General features: G+C 39.9%; 1 long non-coding RNA gene across 3 annotated transcripts in view; it reads right to left on the reverse strand.

Annotated features, from left to right (window-relative positions):
• LOC123372362 overlaps positions 1–26,835 on the reverse strand; it is a 40,503-nt gene that overhangs the window by 2,200 nt on the left and 11,468 nt on the right. For 2 of the 3 annotated variants that reach the window (XR_006580239.1, XR_006580240.1), the window contains one exon: positions 4,634–4,899. This is a non-coding gene — a long non-coding RNA (uncharacterized LOC123372362). Of the gene's footprint in view, positions 1–4,633; positions 4,900–26,835 lie in introns of those variants that run through there. The other variant, XR_006580241.1, reaches the window with a different exon arrangement.

Consider the following 26,835-nt stretch of genomic DNA (forward strand, 5'->3'; position numbering starts at 1 on the left):
AAGCAGGCAGTCCAATTTGCCTTCTAAGAAACTTTTCGATATTATAAGCTTCTACTTATATTCTCACCCATACTTTCTATCTGGTTGCAGTCAAAAGCAAAATAGGCTTCCTTACTTTGAAGTAACTTATCTGTAGTTTCTTCTTGCAGCACCAAAAGATGTCAATGACTTCTTTTAACCCGCTGCTTCAGCTCCTTTTAGAATAATATCTAATAGTCTGTTGCATATAATCTAGAACTATTTGTTTTAAGTCAGTAAACAGACATTGATTAAAGACAGGCAAACGATGAGGACATATTTATAAATTAAACACACCAATGTTCCTCTTTATTGTTTTTCACCCCTCAGTCTTTGTGTCCTAAGCAAACTTTATTAGTAATGATTTCATGTTTTCTTCCAGGTCATTGATAAAATGTCAAATAGCATAGGAATAAGAACCGATCCTTGCAGGACACACCCGCTCAATGATGTTTTCCCATTTACAATCACATTTTCAGACCTATCAATCAGCCAGTTTTAATCCATTTAATGTGTCCCATTTTGATTTTGTGTCACTCTAGTTTCTTAATTAAAATATTGTGCAGTTCTAAGTTAAATGGTTTACAGCAGTCTATTATATAATACTATTACCTTTATCAAGCAACCTTGTAATCGCATCAAAAAATATAAAGTTAGTTTGACAAGATTTGTTTCCATAAACCCATATTGATTGTCCTTAATGCTGCTGGCCATAGAGTTCTTCTTATGTCCCTTTGCTTCCCTTATCAATTTTCTACAATAACTAGTTTCTTTTTCCATTTATTCTAATATATATATCATGCTGCTCTCTCATCCCATCTGAGCCAGTGTGGTGGGGTGGGGTTTCTTTAAGCATGAGTAGCCTGTAGTATTGAGGCTTTTGGTATTGAGTATAGCCTGTAGTATTGAGGCTTCTTAAATGGTCCTTAATAATCATCCATATTTTTTTTGTTTAAATTCCTTCTCCCATCTAATCTGGCTCATTACTGTTTCAGCTTTGTGAAATTGCCCCTTTTGAAGAACCAAGTACATATACATTTTACTGGTTTGGACTTTATTCTGTTGGCACATAACAAGTGTAATCAAGTAGGGATCATTTGCATCTAAGGAACTACTGATTTTTAGTTTAGTACCAGCAGTTCATTTAGAGAATCTTTTGCCTTGTGTCTTCTTTTGTCCATGGGACAGGAAGGATCTCCAAGAAGACCACTTGGACAATCTTCTCCTTTAATACCTTTCAGAGTTCCCTGAAGGCATCTATAATCTGTGAGATATTCTGCAATCATACTGACCTCCTGATACTGAATGTACCAGGCCTGATCTATGAGAGGTTTTGATCACCCACTGTTCCAAATGAAGTTAATGGGAGCTGTGAACACTCAGTATCTCTGAAAATCAGGCCCATCAATGATGTTCATTGGCCTGATTCTCCTCTCACACCAGCGTAATTTAAATAACTTCAGTGGAGTTACTCCTGATTTGCAGAGGTGTAAGATCAAAAAGTCAGGCCCAGCACATGTACCTTTACCAGATTATGTCATTTGAGGGAATGTAGAGATTCTATGGAAAAATTGCCTGCATGGAATCTCTTTTAAGATGTGTTTCTTTACCTAGCACGTACAGTGCATGCATAGTGAAAACATTTACATTAATCAATGGCATGAAGAAATAACTGAAATGTTTTTCTTTTTGCCAGTAATAATTGAACAGGGGCTTACTTTAGTCTGAAAAACCAAAGCAATCTGAACAGTTTAGACAATCTTAAGTAACCTTCCTTTGGAACTGAGAAGCACTTCACATTTCTGTGTTAAAGTACAAACATAAAATAAAGCAGAAATCCTGTTATCTGTACTAATTCTTGTGAAAACGGAATCAGTAGCCAACAATAATGCACATTATATCTTGATAGTTTGAAGCAGGACGTTATGAAATTCTGCAGGTGCATCTGACTTTCTGGAACAGTGCTTGGAAAAACTTGATCTCTTCCCTATTAGAGCAACAGCAATAATTCTGCACTAGTGATCATGAGCTGATTCACTGAGGAGTGAGCTGCAAATTGGAAATACAGCTTATACTACTAGTGACTAGTGAAAAAGAAATCCATTTCCCTTTCTAATTGATTTACTGCTTGTAGATCCCTGTTAATTTGCATAATAAACAGACATTTCAATGAGAAAGTACTTTTAGAATCACATGCAAGTACATAACGATACCAAGCTGGGAGGGGTTGCAAGTGCTTTGGACGATAGGATTAAAATTCAAAATGATCTGGATAAACTGGAGGAATAGTCTGAGGTAAATACGATGAAATTCAATAAGGAGAAATAAAAAGTACTCCACATAGGAAGGAACAATCAATTGCATACATACAAAATGGGAAGTGACTGTCTAGGAAGGAGTACTGCAGATAGGGATCTGGGAGTCATAGTGGATCACAAGCTACATATGAGTCAAAAGTGTAATACTGTTGCAAAAAAAAAGCAAACATCATTCTGGGATGTATTAGCAGCAGTGTTGTTAGCAAGACACGAGAAGTGATTCTTCTACTCTACTCTGCACTGATTTGGCCTCAACTGGAGTATTGTGTCCAGTTCTGGGTGCCACATTTGAGGAAAGATGTGGACAAATTGGAGAAAGTCCAGAGAAAAGCAACAAGATGATTAGAAGTCTAGAAAACATGACCTATGAGGGAAGATTGAAAATTTTTGGGTTTGTTTAGTCTGGAAAAGAGCAGACTGAAGGGGGACATGATAACAGTTTTCAAGTACATAAAAGGTTATTACAAGGAGGAGGGAGAAAAATTGTTCTTCTTAACCTCTGAGGATAGGACAAGAAGCTATGGGCTTAAATTGCAGCAAGGGTGGTTTAGGTTGGACATCAGGAAAAGTTTCCTAACTGTCAAGGTGGTTAAGCACTGGAATAAATTGCCTAAAGAAGTTGTGGAATCTCCATCACTGGAGATTTTTAAGAACAAGTTAGACAAACACCTTTCAGAGATGGTCTAGAGAATACTTGTACTGCCATGAGTGCAGGGAACTGGACTAGATGACCTCTTGAAGTCCCTTCCGGTCCTACAATTCTAAGATTCTATCATTCAAAAGAGTGAATATTTTCTTACTTTTAGGGAGGATTTTCCCTTCCCTTCACGCAGCACAGAGAGCACAGACGGACATGTGATGCTGAAAAAGGGATAGTGGCACATTCACTGAGGAGGGTGGTTAAGCAGCATTACTCTGCAGCACCAACAGCCACTCTACATCACTTACCTACGAAGAAGCACACAGCAAATGATCTCTGTTTGAAGCACATCCCCGTTCCAAGTATGTATAATACGAAACAAACATTAATGGTCTGATCCAAAGCCCATTGACCTAGCAGGCTTTGGATCAGGCCCAAGCTTCTGATATATTATCAGAGGAGCTGAGCGAGACCAGTTGCAGTTTGCCTGCTGAACTAGCAAAGCTGCCATTGCTAAGAAGAAGAAAGAGGCATGTGAAACCACATCAGCAGATCCTTGGCCTACGTGTATTCCACTGACCATACTCCTGTCACTTTCTCACCAGACAGTCCCACTTCCTAAGGGGATAATATGGTGGAATTTCAGTAAGAATAAAGCCGCAGATGTTTACGTGTCATTCTAGCAGAGAGGGAAAGGAATAGTTATAGATACTGAACTACCCTCTCACCCCTCCATGGTCAAGGCAGAGACATATGAATAGAGCTGTGTGTGGTAGCTGGTGCTACTGTCTGTCCAGTGACAGCATTTTTCATTAGAACATTTGAACACACAATGTTTTAAAATAACTTCCATCGGATAAGAGCGCAGTTTTGATTTATGCTAATTATTTAACCTACTACAATAACATAAGTATGGCTTCTGTTTCTCGGGGTTTGTTAATTTAATGGGGGAGAGGGGTTATTTTAAAGAATTTTTCATTTTTTATGTGTATGTCCAAAGAAATCAGGGGTTTTCAAAGCTTTCTTTTACCATAATGAGTAATGTATATTACACTAAATACCACTGTAAAGAGTAATGTAATGAGTAATCTCTTCCCTAGTGTGCTTTCACGTAGTACTGTTTCAAATAGAACTATGTTAAAGTACCCTAGGGAGCCTTTTGTGCACACCAGCAGGGTCTACATAAACCAAGTAACATATAACACATTAGTGCACTTTAAAAATCACACCCCTGTAGTTCACAACACTGCTCCAAGTACACAAGCCCTTAGAAACAAATAACCATTTCTGATGTGCTTCCAGGATTTACTGGATAAATACCTTTTTTTTTTAATTGAAGTGTTTTATCAGAAGGCCACCTCCCGCTACTCCACATCCAAAAAAAAGCACAAACAGCTCTATTTTCAAGAAGAGTCAAGCCATAAAAATGACACCAGCTTTTGTTGAACTGTACATGAACATTTGCATGTTCAAAGCTCTGACATGTTAAAAAAAATTAATCAGAGGTCCCAAATAATACAAAATAGTTCTATTTATGTAAGAACTTTACATAGGAATTTGTACATGTATTTTGATTGCTGGTTTGCAACAGAAATTGCATATGCACATTCTTAGAATTTTCTCAGTAGCTTTTCTTTGCGCTCTATGTACATCAAACATACAGAATGGGATTTAAAAACATCCAAACATTAATGGCCATGCACTGCCCTCCATCTGCACACCCAACTCTTATCAAATTATATGTACTATGGTAGCACCCAACCTGGAGACCCCAACCTAAATTGTGGGCCCACTATTCTGGGGACTATTCAAACATACAGTAGAAGACAGTTCCTGCTTACATTCTGTCAATGGGAGTTCTGCACCAGAAATGAGAAAAGTTGCATTGACCTTAGGTTGTAGGGGACATTGACGCACTCACACCTGGAGAAAAACACAAAACATTGATCTCAAATATTTAGAAGCAATTAAAGTCTACAATAATGAAGAACATTTTTGGTGCCGGGGGGGGTGTGTGTCTGATCGCGCTGGAAACTTATCCACATAACAAGTACAGCATGAATAATGGTGGTGCTCCCTTCCCCACCACTATGCCTGGCGAAACCTCTGCTGGAGTGAGATGGTAGTTCAAGCTCCAGGGCTCATTCAGTCTTTGGTCTGTTGGCTGTGGGTGCCTACAAATAGTGTCAACTTCTGTATTATAGACACTCGCTTATTTGGAACAGGAGTCCCAGACTAGTACCATAAACTCATTGCACACAACAGGGCAATAAAGAGTAATCATACAGCAACAAGAATAGTCCAGGGTAGGAAATGTGGAAAATCGAACCACATTATAAACTAGTTCCCTCTTCTTTAAAAAAGAAAAAGCCAGAATCTGGACCCCTGTGGAAAGCACAGGAAAACTCTATGAATCTAGGAACAGACTTCTCCACCATGGTCTGCCAGTGCAGGTGCTGCACAGCCCAAACATGGGTCCTTTGATCGGTGGAGCCACACGGCTGTGGATCCTTTGGCCACATCTTACTTTTCTCCCAGCCCTTGCTTAGCTGCACCACCTCCTTTCTGCTGAAGTATAAACAGGTTGCTGACGGGTAATAATCACATGCAGTAGGAGCGGTCAATGGGAGGTGCAGTTGAAAAGCAAGTGCTTTGTACTTGTGGGGACATGGCTATATGTTTGCAGTTTCCTATTCACTAATATGTAACATTCAACACTGCGATTTCACATACAAATATTCATCCATGCCACCCCTCACCCACCTTTGCAAACAGCAATTTTTGCATGTACAATGAAAAGTGCACTCTAACTCAGATTAATTAAAAATCTCCTGAATGCAAACATTGCAACTAACATGAACTGGCACATCCAATAACATTTGCCAAACTCTGTGTTAGCCTTGTAAGCTGAATGTGTTGTTGCTTTTTTAATTTTCTCCTGAGATCACACTTTGAAATTTCTCCAAAAGCTAAAATACCCTTATCAAAGGCTTCACTACAATGGGACTATCATCCCACTTAAATGAATTCTATATTTCATCTGGGGGGGGGGAGGGGAGTGTGGGAGGGAAAGCTCAGAGTTCACTTGGAGTGTTAATCTTAAGAGTTAGAGGGTCTTTGTGAATTTACTTGTTTGTGCAGCATTCCACACTTTCCTAAGAAAGCCTATTGTGGAAGATGCCTAACTCCTTCATGAACTGAACCCTTCAGGGCTAAATCAAAATCAATACTCAGACTGAGTGAATCACGAAAGACATGTTTCATTATATTGCCAAGAGATATTAATTTCAAAATATATTAAAAGGCTACAGACCATCAATCTAAAGAGACAATTTTAAAGACTCAGTTGTCCCTTTCTTTTTAGACTTAACCAGTTATGTGTAACTTGCTTGCCAGAAGCGATTACATTTTTAGATATAATGGAACAAAAAGTTAAAGGACCTTAAATGGTTAGGAATATACTGAATATTACAGATAGCGTTCACATATTTTCCACAGATAGTCTCCTCCTTTTATCTGTACCCATTTTTTAATCAAAAGAAAATGAGTATTGCCAAAAATTTCTTATGAGATCTTTTCAACAGTGAAAAACAACTATTTAGAAAAAGAGATGATAAAGGACAAATGGATAAACCAATCTTTTTTAAAAAAGAATTCAAGATTTTACATCCAGAAGACTACAGGAATATTTTAGCACTGATATTCTGCCAAACAGTTACATGATAAACTGTAGAGTACTACTCTGACTTTAGATTCCACTTCTTCTTAATCACCGCGAGAGTACGTTAAAATCTGTCCCAGACAAAAAATTATTGTCCAGTTACACTTATTCAGTAGGCTTTGAAATATACTGGTGGACTGTTTTTGGAGAGCAGGGGTCTAACATCAAAAATAAAAAACAAAAAAAACCACCACAATGGACAGCAGTTGATTGAGAGAGACAGCAGAGAGACTGAATGAAATGGAAGCTGAACTGTACTTGTAGTAGGCTGATGGGTCCATAAAGATCAGGGTTGACGCACATAAGTAATGTATGTGTACTGCTGCTGCATGTGCTGTACTTCTTCTATGGGCAGCCCTTTCCAATGCTGTTGAAATGGCACCTTTCATGAAGATTGGTCACAATTCTCCTTCTGATTATACTGGTGTGAATCTGGAGTAACTCCTCTGACTAATGATGTAACTGGTGTAACCAAGAAAAGAATTTGAGCCATTAAATTGAAAATTAAAATAACTAGCGAAAGAGCATGTATTAAGATAAACTGGTTAACAATTTTATAGTGACTGAGCCAGCATCCAGCAGTAACTTGTTATGTTTATGCATCTTTTGTACATGTTTTATAATTTTTCTTTTAATACCTAGCTCTTCTATAGATTTTTCTCAAAGCACTTTATAAAAGGAGGTAAGTATTATTATCCCCATTTTATATATGGGAAAACTGAAGCACTGAGAGGTGACACAATTTGCCCAAGGTGTAATAATCCACTGAAAATATGGGGCTAGAATGGATATGCTGCAAATGTTTAACGATAGATGGCAGGACCAGATCCTATCTGGTGTAAATCAGTGTAGCTTCACTGACTTCAGTGGAGCCATGTAAATTTATGCCAGCTGACAATCTGTCCCTATACTTTTACAGTGTTACACCATTTTTTTAGAATTAAATCTGGTTTTGCTAAAAAAAAGTTATATTGTTTTCAAACAATGCTCACTTTTAATCCCTATCAGAATTTAATTTAGGATACTTTATTTTATATACATTTTTCCAGAGCATGAGTATGGTTGCTTGCAGAAAAAATTCTTTTATAATATGAAGTCAACCAGAGGTAAATCTACCTTAATCAGAAGCAGATCCAGGATTTCAATACATGCATATATTGGAGGAAGCCATAACCATGTCATAATGGAGGCATGTGATACCAAGTGGTCATACAGCTATGACATTATAAAAGGGAAAAAAATTAATAGGTATTAGGTAATCCATGAGGATTATAGTTAAGAGTAAACTGGGCCAGAGTTTAGTGCCAAAACAGTTGGCTAAGTATAGCAGTCATACTGGAGGGTGCTGTGTATATGGGCAGATTTACAGCTATTTTACAGGCATTATGACAAAATTGCTGTTATTCTATTTATAAATGGCTTTTTATCAGATAGGATTGTAGAGTCACAGTATATTAAATTACTTGAGTGGACTGAAAAAGAGTCTTTTAGTAAACAATAAATATTTTCATGGCTAGCTTTTGTGTCAAAGAACTGTAACTCCATGGTTTGCTACTAGTGCTTTTCACGATGCCTTGAAACAGACGCACTGTGGATTTCCTGAGAAACTGTCTAAATTTAAGATTTTTTTTAGGCCCACTTTCAGTTAACATAAGTTTCAAACTAAAATCTCCCAAATGACTTAAGCCCTGTCCTGAGTAATTATTGTAATATGGATAAGAATTTCAGAGGAAATAAAGTAGCCCTAAGTATCTGATTCTGCAGTCCTTTCACAGACGGAATTCCCACTAACTTTAGGACTGCAGGATTGAGTCTCTAGTAAATTGATTTTCAGGCTATATAGGATCAAATCCTATTCCAGAGATATTTATTGGCTACTAGATTGATAAGGGCATACAGAGCTTGTTAGCCCTAGGCCACTAGTTCCAATTCAGCACAGGCTAATAGTCATAACCTGTCCATGATGTTTCAGCTTCTGAAATGAATAGCTGGTCTCTCTCTCTCTCTCTCTCTCTAAGTGTACACCTCACAAAAACAAAACCCCCACCATCATAACTGGTCCTTTGGTGGGGAGTCTCAGAGAGGACAAGGAATGAATGGGCATGAAAATTAAAGGTCATGCTGATCCATCCAGTTCAGGGTTGATGCAGGCTCATGGGGAAGCTTGCATTACTGTTGTCTGTGCTGTACCTGCTTTATGGATAAACCACGAATCTAGCACTAAATTCACTCATGCCAAACAATAAGAAAGTCTCACCCAGTGATGTCTATGTTTGAAGATGGGCTTATTCTTCACATCACCAACATCTCTTTTTACTTGTTCCTGAAGTAAAGTCCCGCTGTTGTATTTGGGACATCACAATTGATCATGATATAATCAAGACACGGCTATGCTTTTCTTGCAAGTTACAGCACACAAAATATAAAAGAAGAAACTGCTTAACCAGACACCAATAGCCAAGGGAACACCAAATACTGCTCAGGCATATGTCATGTTGCATAAATATGCTCTCTCCCTCCCCTCCAAGTTTACACCAAGGCTATGTCTACACTGCAGACCTTACAGTGGCACAGCTGTACCGCTGCAGCTGCACTGCTGTAAGGTCTCCTATGTAGCCGCTCTATGCCGACAGGAGAGAACTCTCTCGTCAGCATAATTAAACCATCCCCAACAAGTGGCGGTAGCTATGTTGGTGGGAGAGCATCTGTCCACACCGGTGCTTCTGTGGGTGAAACTTACGTGATTTTTTTCACACCCCTGACCATAAAAATTTTACCTACAAAAGTGCTAGTGCAGATGTAGCCTAAAAGTTCCTCTTCAATGTAATCCCTCTAGCTAATATAGATCAAATAAGTTCCTAATGACTGCATGGTCATAATGTCAGAAAATAGATAGCAGTAGTCCTGACAAGTTCTATTAGGAAAGAGATTTAGGTTCACATCCTGGCCTATAGTCAAGGAGCACTTGGAGCTGTCAGGCCTCATTTCAAGAAAGCACTTTAGTGCTTGCTTAATAGAGCTGGTTGGAAAATAAGAAAAAAATGGTGTGTGAAAAATGTATACTTTGTCAGGAATTCAAATTTTGATTTATTTTTTAACGGCTATAAGCTAGCTGAAAAAAAGGGGTGATTGTGAAAATGTTTGGGGGAAAAAAAGGTCATTTTTTTTCTTGCTCAAAAACTTTAAATGTGGATATTTTTGGCCAGCTCTCTTCTTTATTGTTAAATCTTCTTTACAGTTAAATCTCATCGACTCCAATAGGATTTAAACACATGTATAGCTTTAACCATGTGCTTAAGTGCTTTACTGAACAGAGATACTTTCCTGAATCAGGACCTCAGTGTGGGGGTAAAAAAATGCCTTTTAAATCTCATGTGCTCGCCCCTGATCCTGGACCATCCTTATTCTTGATGTAAGCTAGAGCAGCCTTCAGGCCCTTCTAAATGGTGCTGGCTACCAAAGGCCTCAAAGAACCATTGCAGAAGCAAGTGATCAGCCAGGTAAAAAGGAGTTGTGGCTACACCCTTTACCCCAGCCATGGAGGCATCTCAGAGGAGGCTGCTTTAGCACCCTGCTGCAGGGGAATCCTTCAGTAAGCACCTTGACACTGGCAGGCTGGTGCAAAGCTGTCCCAAAAGCCTAGAGCATCAGACCCCGTTGGCTTTTGTGTCAAGGTGTTTTTAAAATCATGTAAGCTGTACTACAGTAAGGGGCATCTGAAATACCTTGGACAAAACGAACTATTTACACATCCTAAGGGACAAGTATCAGAGGGGTTGCCGTGTTAGTCTGTATCCACATCTGAAGAAGTGGGGTTTTTTACCCACAAAAGCTTATGCCCAAATAAATCTGTTACTCTTTAAGGTGCCACCGGACTCCTTGTTATCCTAAAGGAGAGTAATTTTCAGGATCCCTGCTGAACAGGACAGGATTGATCAAGAAAGAAACTTGTTGGACTGAAAACAACAGCTTCAAGAGCACAGCCTGTGATTAGTGCACAGGGGTGCCCACATACCTTGCTTGTGTATATGATTTCAGAGAAATGCTGAAAGTAAAAAATGACCATCTGCCAGTAAAAATGACTCTGAAGTGGTTGGCAACCTCAGCTGTAGCCATTTCCCATTTACTTAACATTATAAACATTTCAAAAGATTTAAACTATTTCCTGTGCTTCATGGTATGGCCTCCCACACCTGAACTACTTTACATCATCATGCTAGAATGTACTACAGGGAATATTCACTATTCAGCAAGGATCAGTTTTATTTAAGCACAACTGCATGGATTTTAGGAAGCTTCTTTATACATTCATTTTACATTCAGGCACTCCTTAAATCGCTGTACTTCAGTTTGAGCGTATAGATATAGCCTGTTTTTCAAAGGCGTGGGGCACCAGCTGCTGCCGTTGATTACAATGGGAGTTGGAGTTGTCCAGAATCTTTGAAAATCAGGCTATTAACATATTTTTATTACTGTAATTTTGTTACAGCCCACTTATTCTTTGATATAAGGGACCCTTTCAGGCAGTATTGTACTGTATACCATTTGCAATATACAATTATGTACATTTGTTTATAGTATGGCAGCAACTAAAGGGCTTCAAATCAAGATTGGGGCCCCATTGTGCTGGATTGCTGTATGACGCTGACCTGGTTGGAAAATGGGCTTTCTTTCCTGTGAAAAAAGTTGAGTTTTCGGTGAAAAGTTTAAAACCAAAATATTGCAGCCCTTATTTCAATTCTGAAATGCTGCTGCAATGCCTCATGGGAATTGTAGCTTGGGTACTTCATGCTGCCATTCTCATCTATAGGCTGGGCTCCCTTGCTGAGCTACATCTTCCAGAGTTTCCCCTCTTGGTGAGGGCAGGCCATGAATCAAGACAATACCATCGTGGCTGCAATGTTTTATGGGAAATGTAGTTTGCCTCAGGTTCCCAGAATCAAAATATTTCTGGTTTTGGCTGAAAACTCCCTTCCTCCTCTGCCCCCGTCCCCGAGCATTCAGGGATTTTTGGTTTTGTTTTAAAACAGAAACTCAAAATTTTCCTCAGAAAAGTTTAACAAAGGCTGCATCCAAAAGCATTTCACCAGAGAACCACAGCTCAGAAAGCAGACTTTTTGCAAACAATTTCCGTTAGTCAAAAACCTAATTTTTCATTGAAAAATAGTTGACATAAAATTTGCTACCAACCTTAGTATAAACAGAGGAACCTTAGTATAAACAGAGGTGCTTGAGGCTTCAGTAATCAATGTTTGTAAACATACCAAGTATCTCAAATGAAAGGCTCTATAAAAACACAAGTTAATATTATGAATTTCCAAGATGCTCTTCATAGAAAAAGTGGTTCCATAAGTTACTACATCTGAGCTCTGTCGGAATGGTCTCCATGTAGAGAACCCACACACATCCTTTCAACAGCCAGGTCTCAGCAGCCCTACAGGTGATGTTTTGCCCACTGGATGTTGAAAATGCTTGCATGAACAGTAATAGGAAGGGGGTGCATGGACACATGTAATATGTCCAAATGGGATCCATGTTATTATATAGCAGAATCTGTACCTTACACAGCACTCTGGCACAAAGAGATGTCTCTCTGCCAGTGAGTAACGTTCAGTGTTATGAGAGTGCTGTACAAAATATATATAAATAAATAATATGGAGGGAAGCACCAAACTGCTGGTACTCTAAGAATATGCAGCATTATTAATGAATGTTCAAGTCCTCAAGAGTTACTCACATTTATAGGAAATACATGGCAGATCAGCCTCAGCACAATACTCAGTCCTAATTCTGTCATTTCTATGTTCTGTCTTCACAGCCCATGCTGTCGTGGTTGGTTGTGCCCATGTCCACCCTGAAGAGATGGAACAAAAGGCATGCCAGAATCTTAGGCAGAGATGAGGCTCATTATCCCTCTGCTTCTGAGTTTCATAGCTAACGATAGGAAAGAATAGTACGTTTCTCATTAGCACCAAAACACTAACGAGGATCTCTCCAAAAAGATGCAAGAGCGAAACAGGATCATAGAGTGTTTCAGCCCAGAGAGACAATGTAAAAAACACATATGTAGACAATGGGATTTTCCGTGTAGGTGCTAAAGTCTTCAGTCTCCTTAACCTCTCACTACTTGCTGTATCTTTACCAGTATCAGTCAACCTTTTGGTAATACCTTCAGGTTTGGTAGCTTTGCTTCCTTCTCCCTGTGGTCAAAAACAGATTTGTCTTTTGAGAACAAAAGACAGTGAATTATCCCAAAGACATCTTAATATCTTAAATAAATCAAAGTTTATTAGAAAATGGGGAGAAATATAATCAGATGAAATATAAACAAGATGAAACATGCTTAGGTCTAAACCTTCCCTCAGACTTCACTCAGGTAGGCCAAAACTTTTGGGAACAGAAAATAATCTTGGGCTACAACCTCAGCTTCAGTAAAATGACATAGCTCCCACTAGGGCCTCATTTATTTAGAGTTCCTCTCTTTGTGTCAGCCCCTTATGATGCGTTAAAGTCTTTCACTAGCTCTAAGACTTTGGGATGCTGCGATGCTATTTCAGAATTAGTGGCCAACCTCTATATCATTCCCCTCCTACATTCCTGATAATCTTTCAAATCAAAGTGTGAATCTAAATTTTCATATTAGCCCTGAAGTCCTATATTGGATTCATAAAATGTTTGCTCACGTGCAATACTTTTGGAAAGCAAAATAATCCTTGATCCCTTCCCCATACAATAGCCATGATATAACATTTATTGAAAGCTCTCCTCTCTGTAGTTATTGTTCCAATTTCCTCTCGGCATTTCAGGAGGCCCTTTATTGTGTTAAGATGCTCAGATACTGTGGTGAATGGAGCTATACAAGTACCTAAAATAGATAGAAAGAAGAATAGCAAATATTGCATAGCCCACCATTGCATATACCACAGTTCATTTGCCTATTATCGCCTCATGTGCCTATGACACCCATGGAGGTATTTTCTTGAACGGTCCGACAGCCACTCCCTTTCAGTCCCACTCTTAATGGCAACCCATAAGCCACTGGTCTGCACTGGGAGCAATGAGGAGCCACACTGCACCAGATAGAGCTGAGGGCAGCATTTTGCCTCCCTGAGCTCCCTGGTGTAGAGTAGGAGTGCTCCCGCGAGCTACTATGCTGACAGGGATACCATGTGCACTCTGCTGGCTGGTCCAGGATGAGGTGTGCTACAAGGGCGTGATTCTGTCGCCTCTCCACCCCTTTTAAAGGTTCTAACAGTTTATATTGGCACAGTCCTTGCTTCAGGGACTGCAGTTGTGGCTGGCTCCTGTATATAAGGTGTAAAGGGAGGAAGAATTTCCTTGTACTTTTCTCTCTTGCATACTTGTGCTGGCCCCAGTCAGGTCCAAAGTGGCAAACTTTCTTTTCAATTCCTTATTCTTAATAGCACCATGGTATCCACTCCACTAGAGCAGCCACAATAACTTATGTTTGTTGTTGTGGGAGGGAGGAAAGAAAGAAAGGAAGAGAGAGAGAGAGAGAAACACCAGCATGCTTAATGCAGGAGGAAAGCCTGTTTGTGCTTAATACTTTGGAGAAATTGTTCAAGAACAGCCCATCCATGTGAAAAATATTACCCTTATATTGTTGCCAAATTCAGTAAGGCCTAGTCTGATCGGCTGTGTAAGTGCCAATCCTCTGAATTAAAGCTGCCTGGAGGAGGTTTCGACTTATACACCCAATTTTTCCAAGACTATAGAACATTTGGGAGAGAATAAAACTTGCTTATTTAAATCAGCTCCTTTACTCTTTTCTATTTGCTCCAACCTAATTTTTTTAAGGATATGTTATCTGGCAAGTTCTGTAAAATCACCACCTAATTCCAGGAGCTGGAATACTGACATCACATAATTAAAAGGGACCTAACAGTACTATAAAAATTACATGAGGATTATGTATTTTCATTCATATTGAACTCTTCTTCCCAAGAACCACTGCCCTCTATGCCCTCACCTCCTCCAAAATATGTTTTCTAATAAGAGGGGTACAGCAGAATTAAAATACTCTACTGAGCAACCCTCCCACTAGGCTGAATAGCAACTTTGAGTGGGGGGGGAACCATTAGGGAACTGGGTATTTTTGCAATGTGGTGACATGTATGATATAATATATGAGCAGACGTATGCATGTAGGTGACAGGCATGTGTGTCATGCCATGGTGCTGCTTATTTAAAAGCAGACAAGACTGAGAAATACATGAGAGTCATAGAGGATATTTTTTTATTTTACTGCCCTGCTCATCAGAATGGAACCAGGATGAGGATGAACCAGACAGCAGACTGGAAACACAGTACAACATGAACACACCTGCATAGCAGAACACAGCTGGTACAGGTATCCATTAGGCTACACGTCATGGCAGCACCCCTTTAAACAAGAGTGCTGCCTAAAGCATTTTTTTCCATTTGAATTGGACTAAATCCCAAGCTATATAAAACACTGATGTGAAATCAAAAAGGAAACTTTTGTCTAGTAAGCTGGGCACATTCTGGACAGGTTGAGTGCATGCAAGTGCTTTGTAACAAAGTGTTCTTTTACTATAAAACCTTAAAATATATATCCCATAAATATAAACAGAAAAGGATATTCACTTACAACATGCTTTCCCCCTCTCTAAAAATAGAAGTATTAAAAATAAACTGATGAAAGCAGCAGCAAGGAAGCACTTTTTCCTTTAAAGTGAATCCACATCCATGCCATTCTGTCATAAAAGAATAATGTTTGCCCAAAACAGACCAACTGGGACACTAATATACATGGAGCTTGCTCCTTCTCCCAATGGCAACATTCCTCTTGATTGCAACAGGAGCAGGAGCGGTCCCAGAATGAAGAGGAATGGGAAGAAGATTCAAGCCCATTCAGATCCCCAGCCTAGAATTAAACATATTCTAATTAGTTTATACAAATTCTCAGCTGCTGAACTGAATCAATGCACACTTACCTCTTCTCCTTTGGGGTTTTTGGGCAAAGTTCTACTGAGGTCTACTACAGCAAGTCCCTACTGGTATTGAGGGTACATAGGGTCACAAGTCCTACAGGTTTATGCTGGCTTGGTTTTTATTTCTGACTACATCACTTATGATTTTACATACCTAACGACAACTCTCATTTCTGGCTGAAAAGTTCTACATTGCAATTGGTAGCAAGTCTTGATAATTCCCTAAAACCTTGCAAAAACACTAGCAATAAGCTCAAACAAATTTTGAATTGCCGCTAAACCTACAGAACATAGAGGTCTGAAATTATTAGGTTAAATAATCTCCCTAGATACATATCAAACCAACATTTGATCATATATTATTTGGATTGAAATTGTCTATTTTTGTGAGGTATTTAGCCATCTGAACTAAGTAATCATTAATAATAGGGAAGTCCACAAAATGACAAAATAAGGGCAGGGTAAAGGTTTTTGTTATAAGAATGCTTGTTCCTTGTTTAGATATTCACTTAGTCATATCAATTATACTCTCATTAATAAATAAAAATGTGAATTACATTCCATTTGTGGAACTAAAACTTAGTCAGAAAGCAGTCATACAGCACATGGAAGACCTAAACAGATGCAGCATTTCAGAAAAAACAAGAGTAACATGCTTCATTTGTCTACTGTCATCCAGGCTCTCATCACACTGGTGAAACCAGATGCCAAGCCAAGAACTCACATAGGCCTCTGCCACAAGAGGACTAATGAATTCCCATCCAAGGCTATGTTATGTTCAGAGAAGTATGGAGGGCCATATCCTCTTCTGGTGTAAATGGGCATATCTTTGAATTCAGTGGAGTTTTTCCCTTTACACTGGCAAAGAATTAGACTCTGAAACTACCTATTACATTATCTAGTCCATCCCCCAGCCAATGCATTGTTGTTTCCTAATCCAATGCATTTTGCAGTACTTGATCCAGTCTAATGTTAAAAGTTTCACACTACTGGGCTTTTACTATGTCCCTTGCCCTTGGGAGTTTCTTCCCCAATTGGTCAGTCTATTTTTTCCCTTTTTCCATTTCATCTCATTACTTCGAGATATATTGCATGGTATCACCCAGAACAATTAACTCTCCTGCCTTACTGTTTATTTTCAACATCTTCTCAAAATTTCAGGAAAAAGCAGGTTCCTCTTTTCACTATGTTAATCTGTACATACGTTATTGTTCTGTAAGATGTCTCACACTTGTTTCTAGAAGGGCAGAATTAGGCAAACAGGTGTCTTTGATATACCTCATGTGTAACATTTGATATGGGGTGGTGTACCATTCATTGTGTAGCCCTCTGGTGCATTGTGCAGAGGGCAGAATTTCATCTGGACTGCCCCTTTTTATGCCTCTCTGTTACAGCTGTGTGGAAGGTGAGTTCTACTTTGCCAAAAAGATTTTGAGATTTCATAAACTGACTTTGTCATGAATTGGAACAAAAGCCAAAGATATCAAAATTCTCCAAAAAAGAAAAATAAAAAAAAATTGTTTTGACTATATTATATTATACATATAATAATATAATAAAATTAAAAACAAAAAGTCATTTCAAAATGCAAATTGAAATGTTTCATACTGAAAATGTTAGAACTGTTAGAACTTTTTGACACTGTTAGAACTTTTTGTCTCTGGTTTTCTTTCAAAATGGAATTGCAATGAAATCCCCAGATCAACCCAATTTCACAAAGCATTTCAGTTTCAATGGACTTGCATATTCTGATGGAATAGGGTTCTGTCAAAATTTCTCCAACCACAGATATACTATTTGTGCTCTGGGATTTATTAATTGTTTCATGCGCTATAAGAGGTTTTCAAGTTTTCCTATGTGGCCAGAGAGCGAGTTATTTCTTATCTGAATTCTCACACATGCACATCGTGGGCGAAGTTCTCTGCATCAAGCTGGGCCAATTTACATCAGCAGAGAATCTGGCCTTATTTAATACCTTGCTAACTCTTAGTTGCTCCAGATAAATATTTTCAACCCTCTCACCATTATTAGCATTAAGACCTTTCTTCTTCAGAAAGGCTAACTAATTTATCTCAACAACACTCCTATAAGGTAGTTAAGTATTATTAGCCCCATTTTACAGATGGGAGAACAAAGGCATGGAGGAGTTAGGAATTTGCCCAAGTCACAGTGGAAGTCAAGTGTCAGAACCAGTATTATACAATTAAGGACTTCCTGCCTGCCAGCTTGATACTTTCTTCACTAGCTGACACCTCTGCCATACTCTCTGAAGGTAATGACCAGCTGTGATCATTTAAAGTCACATTTATTTTTTGTGAGTGTCAGAGTATTAGCTTTGATGTCCAGGGCAAATTCAAATGTGGGCAATACTTTTTGCCTGCTTCAATTCTTGAAATTCCAACTGGATACAACAGCCAAAATGTTGCTGTCTTACACTCTCTGATTCAAATACATGCATTTGTTAGAATACAAGTCAGGACACTGCCTGCAGCGAATCACACAGGCACTTCTACTACTGCCAGCCTGGGTGGCCAGGAATCTTTGAAAGTTTCTTCAAAACTTTACTGGTAAATGCAGGGTTTTAACTAATTTTGTTTTCCTCCTTTTTACTCTGCCCCTCTCCCAGCATCTAGAAGATTTAAAGGGCTAGTCCTACCATGTTGGCTACCCTGACTTGCTACTGTCACCTAACCCTCTCATCTGCATATCTTCCCCACAACAGCAGCCTTCATAGAAATGCAAAGTGCCTCTTGTTGATGACAAAGACGAGAGTAAAAGGAGAAGGGAAGACATGCATCCTACCTCCACACCAGAAACCACTACTCCAGCAGCAACCTTCATCAACTACTTCTGCTAAAGGACCATCCTGCAAATCTTCTGACCTATAGCACAGCACTGCCAGAACCCCAGGATCTGGAGAAGTGGAACACAACCCCTTCAGAAGGATTTCAAACCACATTACCCCAGCCCTTGCCAAACCCCAGCTATCACTGGGTTGAGGAAACTTTTCCCACGAATCAGGATAAATTCTAGAACACCACACACTAGCATAAATCCTAAAACTAGGCATTCAAAGCCAATTGTTCAATTAACAACAATGTGAAACAGCAGAGTACAAGAAAACAACAGCCTGAAGCTGCTGAATGCAAGGTCAGTCATCAAACCAGCACCATGTCATTTTGGATGAAGCACCTGAGCTTCCTTGCATAGCTGAGATATGCCACCTCCAACTGCACCCTCATACAGCTAGTCCACATGGGATATTCTATGTCACAAGCCAAGCCAGATTTCAGAATACACCAGGGGGAAAAAAAAGAGGAGGTGGAGAAGTAGTTCCACTCCAGCCTCAGCTACAGAAGACATTCCATTTCAGGAAAAAATATTAGAGTATATCCATCTGATTAGCGAGGTGGAGGACAAGAGACACCTATGACTGCTAATGATGTACACACCACCAGATGGAAACCCTGGCCCCCAGATTCCTTGTCCTCAGTGACCTCACCTTTCACATGGACAATTTCAAGAGCACAGTAGTACTTGATCTCGTGGCCTACAGGGAAATCATGGGATTCTCCCAGGCATCCTCTGGACCTACATGTGCAGCTGGACATATCCTAACTTTAGCCTAGGTCTGGATATTGGAGAAGTCACCAACATACTAGTCTCCTTGCCCGATCACCACTTCATCCAGGCAAAGATCAGAATCTTTCCCACTTCTCATCAGGGTGGTGAGCAACCAAAGCTGGTTTGCCCCGGCCCCATCAAAGACTGAATTTTGATCTATGAACCACCATAACAGCTGAGCTTCTCTGGGACAGCGGAGATCATAAAGCCCAGAATTAAGCACATGAGAGCTAAGGACAAAACAGTCTCAGTCGAGGGAATCTTCCAGAGACGATCAAGTGAATCCCGAGGCTGGACCATCTTTAGAAAACAAGGCAAAACCTTCCTCTTAAAGAACGTCTTTCCATCACAGAGAACTTCTTTCCATCATAAGTGACTGTAACGTGGCACACCGTCTCCACCCGCTGATGTCCAGAAACCTCTCAGGCTCACTAGTGAGTGGCTTCTCCATGTTATTTATTTATATTCCCGTCACCACCAATACAACCTCGTGCAGCCAAGTGTTTACAGTGGTTTCTAGAAAGGACAGAGATCTCTCTCCTTTGGGACCTCAGACCATGCTCTCTCTGCCAATCCTCTCTCTGCCACTTCCTTCCTATCTTCTTTTATAGCCCTCAGCTGATGGCTAATTGGTTCATCAGCCTTCAGATTGATCAGCTAATTAGCCACATATTCCCCAATCAGCCTTCTCCAGGAAAACTAATTGGTGCCTAAGTGATCAGAAGGCTGGCTCATTTGTTAACCTCCAGCACTCTGTCACAACGATGCTCACAATATGGATACCCCTTCTATTGCCTAACTCCTACCATTTTTCTCCCGCACCCAATAATAAACAAACTATCCCAAATATAGTTTTGACCCCAAAAAGAGGGAAGAACCGGAGAGACTCCATAAAATCTGCTAGGGACTTCATTGTTGCTATTTATGGTATGTGGAAGACACTCTGACGCTCCCATAGAAAACCATTGGATTAGATTCTGTCCTAAACTGTTGTGAAGCATTGCTGTGCACTGTTAAATTGGATGCTGAGTTTTGCCCCAGAGGAGGCCACCTGTTTAGTGCTGCATGCAGTATACACAGTTAACACCATCAGCTGGAAAATCTGTAAATCATTTGGATATGTTTTCATACACAAAGCGTTTTAAAATGGAAAATCATTGCTGTAGCATGCTGGAAATTATGTTGTGTGAGGAATGTCCAGTATGATGGTGGACAATGCTTATCAAGTGCAAGATCATGGGATACTTAAAAACTGTCTGAGCACAACCAGTGAATAATGAATGGCCTTTAATACAGGACTAGACTTAAGCACAAGACCCAGAACTGCAGCCCCTGTGCAGAGGGGATTACAGAGACTATTACTGGGCTGTTACCATGATCAACTTGCCAGAAGTGGGAGGGGAGTAGGTGGAGGCATAACTCTTCCTTCTATGTGCTGACAAACGGAGATGGCCAGCCACACTAGGAGCACACCTTAAAGGGATGCAGATTGCACTCCTCCCAGTCCTCTTGCTTCTCCTCAGGGGCCAGTGCAGCTCCATGCTTCCCCCAACAGAGCAGTGTGGCCAAATGCTACAGATTAAGCTTACATAAATAGATTAGAATGGTGGATCTATAGAAGAAGGCAAATAAGTCCCAGTTCCCCTGCAGGACCATTTACTTAATCCACATTCTTACTTGGAGTCTCCACAAATTGTAAGGCTGGTCCTCCTTTACAGCCTGCTACCCTTTACAGTTCTGCTACCCTTACTTACTTTGAATAGTAGCTCATCATGCCAATATCCCCACTGAGATCAATGAGACAATTTCTGAAGTAAGGCACTGCTCTAGGGTGACTAGATGTCCCAATTTTACAGTGAGTGGCTTTTTTTGGGATTTGTCTTATATAGGTGCCTATTACCCCCCTATCCCTGTCCCGATTTTTCACACTTGCTGTTTGGTCACCCTACACTGCTCAGAATGAACAGGGTGGCAGGATCCAGCCCTATGAAAGAAAACAGTGTGATCTTGAACCAGTTTTATTAAATGGGTGCATAGTGCAAAGAGTCCAGTAGGATTTTAACCACCACACTCCCATTGCAAGTAAGTTTTCAAATTACTATAATAAAACAAAAAGACAGGTACTGCTCTTTCTCTCTTTACAGAAATACGTATCGCTGGTTAAACAATACAGGACATTGTGAGTAGTTACTACTAGCACACTGTGAAGCAGATTAAACTGAGCATGGTTTGATGCTTAATATAAAACTGGGCTCTATAAAGCGAGAAGTCAGAATGCTGTGGTTTTGGCTGTGGAGCCTCACTGGACTTCAGCAGCTCAACTGCTGGAGACCAAGTGTGATTCCGGTGCCAAACATTTGTCCGCACACAGTTCCTGTTCAGCTCAGACTCAGCTTTGTCAACATCCCTGTGATATAGAGGAAGGCACTCGTTCTCTTAGCCCCACATGTGGAAAGTGTCCCATGTGAATGAAATCATACTGACTGTATTTAACATGCTCCAAGTGAACACTGATCCTAGGACACGGGAGACACAGAAAGAATGAAAAACACAACAACCCATTCTACTGCTAATGATTTTCTAATGGGAAAGCAAAGTCACAAGTGTCACGGCTTCCTGTATTCTGCTTACAGGTGTTTCCAAATCTGGCTCCTGATTATTACCACCTGCTGTTTGTTTTTGCAGGGGATGAGTATGTTTAGAGATTAGATAATGCATCTTCTCCATTTGTTTATGTCCCACATGATGAGGAGTGTTTTTCAACTAGACCCTCTTCCTAGATGAAAATCCCCACACTGCACAGCCTCAATCAGACGAACAATTACTTACACATTTATTAGCTATTGTAGCATGCTGTATTTATTGTTCAATTTCAATATGTTGACACAGAAACACACACCCACGTTTTTGGCTTCCAGGACCTCACCAGGGCTTAGTTTTATTAAAAAGCGAAAAACAACGGTACAACTAAGACATGTGGTGATGTCATCAAGTTATCCCATAAGGATTATTTTTCCCAGGCTCATTTTCATAAAATATTCAAACTAGATATTTGTCAATCAAAGATAACAGCACATTCAACTCAATTGCAATTATTAATGTTTACAAAACAAGCAATAAATCAGCCACAAATGATAGTGCAACAACTCTAGTTCCTTGCCCCCCTGGATACCATGTCCCCATCCCTGTCTAACTCCTGGCCCCCTCAACTCCACATCCCAATTCCCTTCCCGTGATACTCCTTATCCCCCCATATCCTCCCTATCCTCCCCTCCATCAGCTCTTCATTCTAGTCTCTCCCTTCCCCCTGCCCCCGAGTTCCTTTTTCCAGTCTTCCCTGTTGCCACTCCCAAGGCCTGGTTCCTCACCCCTATGCATTCCATTCAGGCTGCTCCTCCTCCACACCTTACCACCATCAGCAGCAGTATTGTGAGCACAGGAGAGAATCTCCCTGCCCCTTAGTTCCTGTGCCCAGGGCCGCATCAGTCTCCAGAAGCTAAGAAAAGCAATTGCAGGGAAACTGCTGCTGCCCTGGGCTGAAGCATGTTCAGTGCACACGGAATCTTCGGAGAATTTAACTGTCAAATTCCAACAAGTCTCTGTTGAACATGTGCAAACTGAGATTATCAGAGGCTCATAATTTAGCCAAATTTGGGCAGATTTTCACAATGATGGCAAAAAGCACATCCCTGACACCAGAACAATTGCCCTGCCAAATTTCCAGTCCTTGCTCCAAAGCATGGAGGCTCTAGAGCTTCTCAACAAAACACATGAGAATTTTTAACATGAGCAGAACAACATATTTTCCCCATCCTTGTTCTGAGAAATGACTAAACCATTTTTGCTCAAGGTTTCACCCAAAAATTCAGTTTGAGGCAGATATGCAGCATAGAAAATTTTAGCCTGAGTGCTTGAAGTTTGGCAAAGTTATAAGCAACTGAAAAACAGGATCTTATAATAGGAAGGGTCAGGCAGCCATAACTATTGGCAGTGCTACCTGCACTGCTTATGACATCAATGGAAGTTCGCACTTGTGAGCAGAATATTGAAGTCAAGAGCTGCCCCGTGGATCTGAGAGGAAAATACAGCCTATAAAAAGTATTGCATGCACAAATGGAGGCAGTGTACAACTGCATATTCAACACAATTGAATGTCGTATTTGGCACCTGAGCTTAATGAACATATTTGTTTATTTCAGTACTGAAGGCTTTTTTAGACAGTGTGACAATGTGCACTCTAGAGGGGTGTTGCGCTCATGACCCATGAAGACCTTGCTAGCATGCACTAAAAGTTCCCTAGTATATGTTAACATACAACTATGTGCATGCCAGCAGGGTCCACATGGACCAGTTAATGTGCAACATATTGGTACACTTTAGAATTCACTACCCTTTAGTATGTATTGCTTCATCATCTAGAGAGACAAGCCGTAAGATGATGATTTACTTGGAAGGAACAGTTGATAAATTATTGCAAATTGAATTACCCTAGAATACATTTAAATTTGAAGTGAGAATTAATGAAAATGAGAGATTTTCAAACTAATAAAATATTTGTTTAAACCTGTAAAGATGGGCAAAACACCCCTCATGTCTCAAAAAACACATACATTGGGGAAAAAAACAAAACCAAAGTGTAAGATAGTATAGAAAGTAAAGCAGAAGAATTCCAATTAAGCATAGGCCCAAACAAAAATCTAACATCTGGACACTCCAAACCCTGAGGAAGTTACAGTATCAAAATCCAGACTTTGCAGCTGCCTCATAACGAGTTGAAGCAAAACCCTGGATCTGAACACATCTGAATTTTAAAGACATTTGGATCTGGATTCAAACTTCACAGCTCTGGCCCATCTGTAACTATAATAAACATGTCTTTGACATGTCTGATCCACTAACACATACTTGAGTTTTGTGGGGCACAAAAGAAAGGTGTTACCACACCATTCTCTTCATACCTGTAAGGAACATCAGAAAATTAGTCCATGTTGTTTCTCCTTAAGTCGCAATCATGCACACACACATGTATATTTGTAACTTTGCACACTGTGAGTAGTCCAATGAAACTAAGCTACATAAAGTAAAACACACATGCAAGTGTTTGCAGGATCTGTCCTAGGTTACAAGTCTGTATATGCATATGGGTAGAGCTGTCTGAATAAAGGCTTTTCTGGTTAGCTAGCAATTTTGGGGTGGGAAAAAATTGTGTTGGTCGAACAAACTAAATATTTTGATTTTGACCAAGTGTTTGATTTTTAAAAAAACAACATTAAAGCAAATTTGGAAACAAACTCATTATGATCCAAAAACTCAAAATGTTTTATTTTGAAAAAGTAAAAAGGAAATATTACAATTTTAAAAGTTTTTTCCCCCGCCAAAACCATTTGCTAAAACCAAAATGAATTCGTGAAACATTTCATTCTCACTGAAACTGCATTTTTTGCCTAGCTCTTAGTATAGGTAACCTAGTGCTTCTCTCACTCTGGTACGCATATAGCATTACTCATTTGTGATAAGCACAATGGAAATATTAAACATCACCTATTGAATTAAGCGTCTCTTTATAGTGTGTGTTTTCTCACACAAGAGTCAGAATTCTCAACACTTTTTCTAAGCCTTTTAAAAAAATCTTGAAGATATGTGGTATTCACCAAAATATTCTCAATAGTAAGATAAGAACCTTTTCTGTTTGAACAGAAATATGAGCAAAGAACACTTCCTTATTTCCTTGTTTACTGTTGTACAGATCCATTCATCCTGTCACGCCGGAGATGAAAACAAAGCTTGTTCGAGTGTGGTTGGATTCTTTTTAAAGTCAATTATTTCACAGAGTGGGAGAACTACAATCGTGCCATAAAAAATACTTCACAAAACACAAAAGACTGACCACAGAGCTCAGAGACTAACAAATTCTGTCCAAAAATTAAATCCATCAAATCTGAACCCCACTGTAATATGTGTGGGGGACACAGGCACACTGCTGAGAGAGCCTGAACTTTCTTATTTGCCCCAATATCCTCAGAAGGGTGACCATAGTTTCAAAGGGGTGATACTACTGTCACACAATGGGGGTGAGTATCCACCAAACCCAGTGGTTGCTCTTCCCCCACCTCCACCCTCACTCCCATTCCTGAGTATACAGAAAGGTATGCCTGGGATTCTCTTCTCATTGCTTTGATCTCTCGTACGGAGAAAACATGCCAGTCAAAACCATGGAGACCAGCCAAGTATTTTTGGTATTTGGAGGATGCTTGGTGTTCATCTCTGCCTTTAAAGTGAAATTCAGTTCCTGTTGCAGACAGTTCACATAAGACTTAATGATGCTCACATTGGCCCAAAGGGTAAAATTTATGCTGATGCAGAGACACTGCATTTAAGCTTGGGGGGCCCAATCCTGCTCTTGTTGAGGTCAACAGCAAATCTCCCATTGACTTCAACGGGAGCAAAATAGGATTCTTAATGTGGGAGATTAAGTAGTATGCAGACAGTATAAGGGGACTATACATCATTGATGCCCTCGTGCCCAGCTCCTGTGGGACTTAAATTGTGCATGGGCCTCGCTCTGGCTTTCTCCACAGGAATGAATTTCACCTTAAATGCAGAAATGAGCTCTGAAGACTATCCCAAATGCTAAGAACACTCAGAGGGTGCTTGCTTAGATTGATTGTTTTCATTATACTAAAGAGCAAATAAGAAGGAAACCAATTTTCTACAGCCCAAAAAACTTTCGCCCCCTATTGAAGCATATAAAAAAAGCCTTTAAAAACACACACACACACACCGTAGAACTTGCTTTAAGAGGTTTTTTTATACCTGTTGAGAAAGATATGCACCAGGTAGTAGTGCCAGTCACTCAAAAATCATGAACTGGACCCCAAAAAGAAATCTCGTGATTTTGGTTTTAAAAATTGTGGGATTCTTCTATTTTTTGAGGATGCACATTTTTGGGACACATTTTTTAGCTTTTTTCTGTAACCATAAAGGTTAGACACTTTGATTTTTTTGAAGGAAGGTGAGATACTCGTATTATCGTTTGTCTCCAGGAGCTGGGGCTTTCAGTAAAACATTACATAGTGCAAAACTCATGATACAATTCTGAGAGTTGGCAGCTCTGATTAAGTGAGCCAAAACACCAGCAGAGAAATAACCTAATTCCTGTAGTCTCACCATGTAGCACTGAAATCATGTCAGAAGTATCGGCATGGAGAACCTCTTCTCGAATGTTGATTCAAAATGGGATTAGCACTGAACATAATATCCCCCTCCCCACCATCCTTTGGTTTATATAATAAGAGCTGGCAGCAGGTGCAAAACCAAAATAGACTTCAGAGCATTTAGGCTGAAGTTCATGTCAAGGCACAGGTGTGTAAGTAATTTAAGTTTTGAGGTTTAGAGGAGGGCAAGGAACTAGCTATTGAGTGTTAGTCCCAAGGGTCCTTTTACATTGGCACCAGTATGTTCAACCAAGTCAGCACAAAGGGATTGGATTATTTCAGAACTGAGGAGAAGGAGCCAGGACATTACTTGATTGCACGAGGC

The sequence above is a fragment of the Mauremys mutica genome, chromosome 6 (genome assembly GCF_020497125.1).
Source record: "Mauremys mutica isolate MM-2020 ecotype Southern chromosome 6, ASM2049712v1, whole genome shotgun sequence".
Lineage (NCBI taxonomy): Eukaryota > Metazoa > Chordata > Testudines > Geoemydidae > Mauremys > Mauremys mutica.